Raw genomic sequence first — 10,564 nt, forward strand, 5'->3', positions numbered from 1 at the left:
GTGTGTTATGCATCATCATTTCACATGGGCAATAAATTTGCAATGCTGAAAGCATGTGATTAAGTAGGGTCTTGGAACAGTGAGTTCTCATCTCCTGTTTTCCTCTATGATTTCCCTCTTTATTTCCAGAATCTCAAGATTATTTTCTTGCTTTTAGTTTTGCTCCCTATAGTTTCAAAAATATATTTAACCAGTTTTTCTATGTGTTTGGGGTATAGGGGTACACAGTTCTATTTATCTTCAAGCTGAAATTCTGATTGGAAGCCCCAAAATACCAATTTAGGAGGACCTAATAACAACTTGGAGTCCCTGGGTGGAGCAAATAGATAAGCACCAAACAATTAACTGAAAGGTTAGTGGTTGGAGTCCCCTCAGAGGCACCGTGGAAGAAAGGCCTGCAATATACTTTCAAATTATCAGCCATTGAAAACCCCATGGAGCACAATCCTAGCCCAACCTACAAGGGGTCATCAGGAGTCAGAAGTGACTCAAAGCAACCAGAAATTGATACTCTAAATTATGTTAGCACTTTTATCCCAATATAATTTCGAAAAACTCTACATTATATATCATAGTCTTCAACATTTCTCATAGAAAAAAATTGCATACTTTTCTAATGTCTCTCAATGATGTACTTAAGTATTGATGAATGTACATTTTATAACTATCAACAGTGGTATGAAGTTTAGGTTAGCAAAAAAATTCACAAAACTCAATAGGTTTTAATCCAGAATGAGATTTACTTAATCCTACTCTGTCCTGTAGGCTCGCTATGAGTCGGAATTGACTCGACGGCAGTGGGTTATAGAAAAAGACAGGGCACAGAGATCAGTGTGCACAGAGTATTCAGGCTACACAGGGACCCGGCAGAGATCGAAATGTAGCTTCTTGGCTGCTTCATGTTTTGCTGCATGGGAACAGGGCCTGGTTACAGAAGACAAGGTCAGTGCTTGTGCCTGACTTGGGGGTAATGTAAATTAGCTCTGAGCCATCAACACCTCTTTGGAGTCAAATTATAGGAAAGAATTTTCCACTGTGCTTGAAAAAAAAAACACTATTGCTATTATGTAAGATACCTCAGCATGCCCTTCCCCAGGATATTTCACTTTGTTTTAAAAAATAAACTTTTCAAATCAATTGATAGAGATTTTACATTTTTGTTCTCTTGAGAGAGGAAGAGTTTGCGTTTGGCAGGGAATGGGAAGAGAGGCTTAGAAAAAGGCATGTTTAAACTCACATGGCTGCAAAAGAGTTTACCAGTAAAGGTGGAACTGTTTTTGCTTATTTGTCGGCTCTGGCCTTTTACTTTCTAAATGGCTTTGTTTCAAATACTGCTATAAGATTGTGATGATATTCTGCATGTAATAGAGTTGATTCTGGGCTCATGAAGGAAAGAGCAACACATAATTTGGAGACGATTATCCACCACAGCGCTGCTAAAATCTCTGTACTGTAGCTCAGGGTGTAACGATATTGGGACATTCAGCACACACTTGGTGTTTGACTGGTTGTAAGAATGGGAAAGATGAAATATGGAGAGTGTAACAGAAAACTTGAATGTTGGCAATATGGTAGTAAACCCTAAGTTGTCTGTCAGAAAAAACGGCAAGTAAGTTTTATACAGTAATTTCTGGCAATTATGTGGTGAGGCTTAAAAAAACCAAACCCATTGCTGTCAAGTCAATTCCGATTCATAGCGGCCCTATAGGACAGAGTAGAACTGCCCCACAGAGTTTCCAAAGAGTACCTAGTGGATTCGAAATGACGTCTTTTTTGGTTAGCAGCCGTAGCTCTTAACCACTATGCCCCCACAGTTTCCTGGTGAGGCTTAGACAACTCTAATTTGGGTGCATAGAGTAACAGTACCTAGTTGTTGTTGTTATTTGGGGGCGGGGGGAGGGTCCTACTGTGTGCCAGGCATTGTTCTAAAAACTTTTGATGGATTACTTATGGAATCCTCGCAACTACCTTATGAGAGAAATACCATTATCTTCTCTGATTTATAGATGAGGGACTAGAATGACAAAAAGTTTAAATAATATGTCGATAGTCATATGGATAAGAAATGGTAAATTTGAAAATTGAATGTTTTTGTTGTTCTTGTTAGGTGCTATCAAGTCAGTTCAAACTCTTGGCAAGACCCTATGTACCACAGGTGGGAACGCTGCCCAGTCCTGCATCATCCTTACGATGCTTGTTACCCTTTAGCCCATTGTTGCAGCCACCGTACCAGTCCATCTCATTGAGGGTCTTCCTCTTTTTCACTGACTGTCTACTTTATCAAGCATGATGTCCTTCTCCAAATCTTTGTAGTGGGGATTAAAAGTTGATACCTTTGAAGGTGATGTCAGGCTACCTTACTTTGAAAATACAGGCTAATTCATTTTAGTGTATATGAATTACATTTTTACCAATTATTCAGTAGTTTTGTTTCTAAATTTGTCAAAGCTGATAAGATATCCTACTTTATTTTAGCTATTGTAGAAAGTATCATTTTACTGCACTGATTAATTATGGTCAAAAATTGGAATAGATTTGAGTGTAAAAGAAGTATAATAAGGAATACATAATTTAAAAATAAACATTTCACTTATTAACCAGCAAAAGATATATTTTTAGAAAAAATATCTTTTCTCTACAATTGAACTAACATTTAATACACAATGAAATAAATAAGATTGTCTTAGCTTGGGGGGGTTGTTGAGAAATTTTGTCAACTGTAATCTAGCATTTTTTTCTGTACTAATTTTAAATATCATATTGACTAAGCACAAAAGCAGATTATTCATCCATTCATTCATGTATCAAACACATATTGTATAGCTACTGAGTCCCAGGTCCTATTGTGGACATTGGAATTAAAGTAAAACAAATCAAAAGACAAAAAAAGTATTATTTCCTGCTCTCAGACAATATAGGAGTCAGACATTACATGAATTGTGATGGACAATCATCTGAAGTAAAAATACAGGGGGAGATGAATGACTTTTAAACTAACAACTAAAGGATAAGAAAGATTATTAAGATGAAGAAGAAAGAATGGTGAATGATGGGACATTCCAGGTAGAGAAAAGGAAATGTGCAAAGTCTCTGCCAGGAGAAAGAGCAAATTTCAGGCATAAGGAAGTGTGCTTTTTTTTTTTTTTTTTTTAAGACAGAGAGGGACTACTCACTGATAATAAGTCCTCTGAAAGGCTTTACTTTATAAAGCATCTAACACAGAACTTCAGCTACCTAGCCAAGAAACAGAAGATCTGTTCCTATTAATATCAATTGCAAGGGCACAAAACTTTGCGTAGTAAACTGTTCTTTCTCTTTTCCTACAGCTCATTCTCGCTCGTATATCCACCATTCCTATCACTTTTTGGAACCTTGTGGGGCAGTAGTTAAATGCTGGACTGCTAACTGAAAGGTGGGCATTGGATCCCACCAACTGATTTGTGGGAGAAAGATGTGGCAATCTGCCTTCCTAAAGACTACAGCCTTGGAAGCCCTACAGGGAAGTTCGACTCTGTCCTGTAGGGTTCCAATGCAGGAACTGACTCAATGGTAATACGTTTATCAACTTTTGTTCCCCTTTCTCTGATAGCCCATGACACTGAGTTCTTATTCCTCTGTCATCTTCTCTTACTGAGTATATACTTCCCTTACACCTGTCCAGAGTGGGATAGCTATTTGGTTAATTCTGTAAAGTCAGCCAAACCAAAATGTTTATATATTTTACTGGTGAATCTCTTCTATTTTTTACCACCACTTTGCAAATATTTATAAGACTTAGTCTTTATCTCCTTAAAAAAACTCTCAGAATTACCTTTGAGTAATTGTTCGTTCTAAATTCTCATTACTCTATTTACCACTATTCTTCATTTAGATCACACTGATGTAAATATATGAATATAATTTTTCTTGATTGTGAAAAGCCAATGAAACTTAGGCTTAACTAAAACAAGCCGCACAAAACTGTGCAGTGAAAGAAATAGTGGTGGTAAAAGGAGTCACTGAAACAAATGACTTTTAAAGACCTTTTTACACAGACTCTAAGACGCTTTAATATATTATTACTTCCCTCCAAGAATAGGTCTTCAAAGGATCAGGATATCCTTTAATTTCCTTCCCAATGTACATGACATTTGAGATTTGTTTGACATGCAAAATATATTAGAAGTCTAAGCAATACAATTGCTTCCTAACAACCTAGAAATTACACTGATGTGGAATTCTTTTTAAGAGAGAACTTCCCTAATGCAGGTGGCATATTTTTTATTTAATTATTTTTTATCATTGATTAAAAAAAAAAAAAAAAACCCAGAGCTGTCAAGTCGATTCCGACTGATAGCGACTCTATAGGACAGAGTAGAACTGCCCCATAGAGTTTCTAAGGAGCGCCTGGCGGTTCCGAACTGCAGACCCTTTGGTTAGCAGCCATAGCACTTAACCACTATGCCACCAGGGTTTACTATAATAGATAGGGTGCCACAAAATATAATTCAGATAATATTATATAAAATATTCAATGAATCTTGCTTTCTGGAATGAGACCACTTTGGTTTAATTTTACACTCGCGAGGTTTCTCTAAAGTGTTCTTTGTCTTCCCTTTTTTTTTTTTGGTATTAAATCATCAATCTGTTTCATTGTTAAGACATCTTCCTCCCTAAAAAATAATTTGATAACTCCTTCCCAGATCTGCTTCGTCTTGACTCCATAAACAATGGGGTTCAGGGTGGAGGCAGCATCCAACAGAGATTAGCAATAATGATATGGACATGGTGGGGAATATTTTTCCCCCAAAACGGTGAGTCAAAATAGTAAATAAGGCTGGAACATATGTGATGACAATAGCACAAATGTGGGAGGTACAGGTGCTGAAGGCCTTGTGAGGAGCATCTGCAGATGACAAACTCACCACTGTCCTCAGGATCATCGTGTAAGACACTGAGATAGAAAACATATCAAAGCCCCCAATCAGGAGAGCTGCCAAGAGACCATAAATAGCATTGGCCTTGAAATTGCCACAGGACATTTTGGCCACAGACACGTGGTCACAATAAGTGTGAGGAATGAAGTTGCCCTGGCAGTAGGGCAGGCACTTGGTGAGGAAGGTAAATGGCATGATGAGCATCACACTCCTCAGAAACGTGGCAAGACCAGCCTTGGTGATGACAGGGTTGGTGAGGATGGGGGCATAATGCAAGGGGTAACAGATGACCACATAATGGTCCAGTGCTATGAGCATGAGCACCTCAGACTCCATCGCAGTCAACATGTGTACAAAAAAACATCTGGACCAGGCAGGCATTAAAGTTAATCTCCTTGAGGTTGAACCAGGATGTGCAGAGTGTATTGGGTGCACTAGTGTTGCAAAAGTGACATCAGTGAAGGACAGCAGGACTAAAAAAGAGTACATGGGCCTGTGGAAAGCCTCCTCATGGCTGATGAGGTAGATGAGCCCACAGTTCCCCGCTACAGTGATGATGTACATGAAGCAGAATGGCAGGGAGATCCGGATGTGTGCACTTTCCAGTCCAGGGACACCATTCAAGATAAAGAACCCTGGGGTCAGGCTGAAGCTGTTGGCACCAGACATAATGACCGATAAAAGGGCTTTTTACAATCTTTAACAGCAATTTTTTTCTGCATGGAAAGGAAAGAGAGAGATAAGAGTAGAGATCAGATAATAGGCAGTGGTTTAGACCTTAAGATTCCTAAATGTCATTTACTTTCATCTTATTTTGATAATCAGATCTTTTTTCCAGCTCTAGCGACTGAGTCTTTGATCTATAATGTCTAAAATTAGATAAGAAGTACAGTTTTACACTACTAGTTGTTTTATACTTTGTCTAAGTAACTGTCCTCACTTTCCACACCTCTACCCAGCATCCCTATTACACTTACCATATCCCAATAAAAAGACATGCCTGGGGCTGCAGTTGTCTGCTTCCTTCCAAAAAGGCATTCCTACTCTCTCCTCTCAGATTTTCCCCAGACTTTTGTACCTGAGTCTTGTCACTAAAATCACACAAATATGAGTAGAGTATCACCAACTATGATCAGTCCTTATTAGTAGATTAACTTTACAGTTTAAGTAGCAACCCACAAATTAATACTTTTGTCCTGCTTTAAAGATTATGAAGAAAGTTTATGTTTCATATAAACTAGGAGACAATAGTATATCATATAACTTGCTCAAGATCATATATTCTAAGATGCAGGGCCAAGATGGTGGGATAGTCTAGTGCTTCCTTTTGTCCCCCTGCAACAAAGACCCCCCCAAAAAAGGGGAGAATCAAATATATATGACAATCTAGACACCCAAGGCAACAAAGACAAAGCTGAAGAATTAGACTGAGTGACAGGTGGAAGGAGAGACAATTCAAAAACAGCAGAAATGGAGAATTATGGATTGCTGAATCACTGGTGTCCTGCTAGTCAAACCTGTACAGTGCAGGCATATTGACATAAGCAGCAGCATCCCAAGAAGGATCCCACCTCACCTGGTGCAGCTAAGCAAGGTCCAACTGGACATGCAACTCCAGAATCAAACAGAAGTGACACCAGACCTATGAAAATGAAGTGCATGCTACCAACCCATCATGCTTACCACAGCCCCATACCCCCACCAGAGCTCCACAGGCCCAGGAGCACTCTCTCTTCCTTATCTACCTTCCTCCCACTCCGACATCAGTTCAGTGGCATTGAACACCACCACATCCCCTAAGCCAGAAACTCACAGACCTGGTCTGGAGGTACCCACCCCTTTACCCAGCCACTGGCGTGGGGGGATCCATGGGCTTGCAGCTCACTCCACACATCTGATCACACCCACCTATGCCTTGCTGGCCATTTCTGCGCAGCACACCTACACTGGCATAATGCAGGCAGAGTTTCGGGCTGAAATCCATTTTCACAATCAGCAGCCAAGTAGGAACTTCTGATCTTTGACATTTGACACCCCATATCCCCTAAGCCTGTAGCTCTCAGACTAGTCTGAGGTGCCTGCCCCTTAGCCCTGACACTGGTACAAAGGCTCACAGACTTGCAGTGCCCCTCAACCCTGCTGATCACCTGTACCAGTGCTTTGCTGGCTGACCTGGAACAGCATGACCTTAGGACAAAGCAGGCAGGAATTCCAGTGAAACTCATTTTCACCTGCAGCAGCCAAGTGGAAGCTGCAGATCTGTGCCATTTGACAGCACCCTGCCCCCAAAGAAGGGACCTTGATCAACCACACCATGGGCCTGGGGGCTAGTGTTACCATTCAGTCAATCCAGTTGCCCACAATGAGGGCCTAGGAACCAGTGCTGCTCCCCAATCCCTAAAGCCAACAACACTGGGCACCCAAAGACTAGCTACACTAACCCCCTACCATGCGCTCTAGCAGACAGGAGCATGCACTCCACCCAGGCACATGGAGGCAGCCAACAGTCTATTGTCTCACCCCCGCATTACACCAGACTACAACCAGAGACCTGTGCCTGCTCCAAACACCCCACCCCCAAAGCCCTGCCCAACCAGGATGAGAGCCTCCACACCATGCACTTGGTGACCAATGACCCACGCACCTTGGTTACAATCATTCAGCAAGTGGCAGAGCATACACAGCACACAATGAATGACCAAGGAGAACACCCCCTGCACCCACAGCCAGGTAATCAGCAGGACAGATGCATCACATTGCTGAAAACACCACCTACATCCTCAGCAAGCCCACAAGAACAGTGAACAGATTTCTGGGCTCAAATACCTCGTAATTTCTCCACCCACCTGGAGACAGGAGGTGAGAGCTTCAACGTGGCGAGATTAACAACTGGAGTAGCAAACACACCCAGCCTACTTGCACATATCAAAATAAAACAAAACAAAAATCCAGGGTGCAAAAAACAAAAATAAAATAGATATAATAACTTCTTGATGCCTTGGAGACAACAATCAATGTCAAATCACATAAAGAAGCAGGACAAGATGGTTCTAGCCAGTGGCCAAAATAAAGAACCAGAAAACTTGCCAGAGGAAGATAAGGAAATAGAATTTCCTGATAAAGAACTCAAAAAACTACTACAGAGCCTTCCAAGAGTTCAAGAAGTCAATCAGAGACAACACAGATTACACCAAGGAACACACAAAGCAATAGAAGAATTCAGGAAAACAATACAAGAATAAAATGACAGAATGAATAGGCTACTAGAAACCAATTGAAACCAGTAACTACAAATCCAAACAATAAAATTTCAGAATTAGGCAACTCTAGATGGTCATAGGGGCAGAATTGAGACAATGAAAGTCAGAATTAGTAAGATTGAAGATAAATCCCTTGATATCAGTTTGTCTGAGGAAAAATCAGAAAAAAAAGAATGAAGAAAAAAGAAGAAAGCCTAAGAATTATGTGGGATACTATCAAGAGAGAAAACCTACAAGTAATTGGAGTTCCAGAACAGAGTGGGGATAATGGAAAACACAAAGAGAGTTGTTGGAGATTTGCTGGCAGAAAACGTCCTTAATATCATGAAATATGAGAAGATATCTATCCAAGAAGCTCACCATATCCCATACAGGATAGACTCCAAAAGAAAGTCACCAAGACATGTCATAATCAAACTGGCCCAAACCGAAGACAAACAAAAAATCCTGGGAGCAGCTAGGCATAAATGAAAAGTCACTTGCAAAGGAGAACCAATAAGACTAAGCAATGATTTTTTTTTTTTTTTATGATTACTCAGCAGAAACCAGGCAGGCAAGATGACAATAGGATGATATATATAATACCCTGATAAAAAAAAAAAAAATCCACTCAATAATTATATAGCCAATAAAATCGTCTCTCAGTTATGATGATGAAATTAGGTTACTTCCAGATAAGCAGAAATTAAGAAAATATGTAAAAACCAGACCAAAATTAAAAGAAATATTAAACGGAGTCCTCTGGACAAAGAACCAACATCAAAAAAAAAAAAAAAAATCCAAGACTAGGACATAGGACAGATCAACCAGATACCAACCCAGATACGGAATTCAAAAGGCTAAAAGACTGAAAATAGGGAACCAGAGACGTCAATCTGTAAATGACAATGTCACAACAACAACAACAAAAAAAGAATAAATGGTGTACTGATAGAACTTTCATATGGAAAGAAAGTCAAAACGATACCAAAAAAAAAAAAAAAAAGACTGGTTAAAATTTAGAAAAATAAATGTAAATTTCAAGGTAACCACAAAAACCTTAACAAACCTACCCACAAATAAATAAATAAAAATAAAATAAACATTCAGCAAACACAAAATCAAAAATAATGAAAGAGATGAAAAGAAAACACATAAACAAAAAGAACTCAGTGCAGAAGAGTAAGCAGTAAAAAGAAACTGTTAACACCACAAAAGAAAAAAAATGACAGCAGTAAACTCATACTTATCAATAATCACACTGAATATAAATGGCCTAAGTGCACCAGTAAAGAGACAGAGAGTGGCAGAATGGATAAAAAATCATGATCTATATATATGATATCTACAAGAGAGACACTTTAGAGACTAACTGAAATTCAAAGGATGGAAAAATTATATACCAAGAAAACAATAAGCAAAAAAGAGAAGGAGTGGCAATACTAGTCTCTGATAAAACAGACTTTAAAGCGAGATCCACCAAAAAGAATATGGAAGGACATTATATAATAATTAAGGGTCAATACACCAGGAGGGCTTAACCATGATAAATATATATGCATCCAACGACAGGGCTCCAAAATACATAAAACACACTCTAACAGCATTTAAAAGAGAAATAGACACTCCCACAAGAACTGTAGGAGACTTCAACACAACACTTTTGGTGAAGGAAAGAACATCTAGAAAGAAACTCAATAAAGGTACAAAAGATCTAAATGCCACAATCAACCAACACAGCCTCACAGACATATACAGAACACCCCACCCAACAAGAGCAAAGTATACATTTTTTTCCAACATACACGGAACAGTCTCCAGAATAACCACATTTTAGGTGACAAAGCAAGCCTTATCAAAATCTAAAACATTGAAATAATGCAAAGTATTTTTGCTGATCATAATACCATAAAAGTAGAACTCAAGAACAGAAACAGCAGAGAAAAAAAGTCAAATATGTGGAAACTGAACAACATCTTGCTTAAAAACTACTGGGTAACAAAAGAAATCAAGGATGAAATAAAGAAATTCACAGAATCAAATGAGAATGAATACACATCTTACTGAAGCCTTTGGGGCAGCAAAAGCAGTGCTTAAAGGTCAATTTATAGCAGTAAGTGCACACATCAAAAAAGAAGAAAGGGCCAAAATCAAAACATTAACCCTACAGCTCAAACAAATAACAAAGAGAACAGCAAAAGATGCCCACAAGCACCAGAAGAAAGGACATAATAAAGACTAGTGAGCAGAAATAAATGAAATAGAAATCAGAAAAACAATAGAAAGAATCAACAAGACCAAGGGTTGGTTCTTTGAAAAGATCAATAAAAGCAACAAACCACTGACCAATGAAAAAGAAAAACTGGAGAAGAAGCAAATAATATGAATAAGAAATGATATGGGGGATAT

General features: G+C 38.9%; 1 pseudogene; it reads right to left on the reverse strand.

Moving 5' to 3' along the window:
- Positions 1–4,573: 4,573 nt before the first annotated feature.
- On the reverse strand, positions 4,574–5,585 carry LOC126080057 (olfactory receptor 52N2-like; annotated as a pseudogene).
- Positions 5,586–10,564: the final 4,979 nt, after the last annotated feature.

The sequence above is a fragment of the Elephas maximus genome, chromosome 7 (assembly GCF_024166365.1).
Source record: "Elephas maximus indicus isolate mEleMax1 chromosome 7, mEleMax1 primary haplotype, whole genome shotgun sequence".
Taxonomy (NCBI): domain Eukaryota; kingdom Metazoa; phylum Chordata; class Mammalia; order Proboscidea; family Elephantidae; genus Elephas; species Elephas maximus.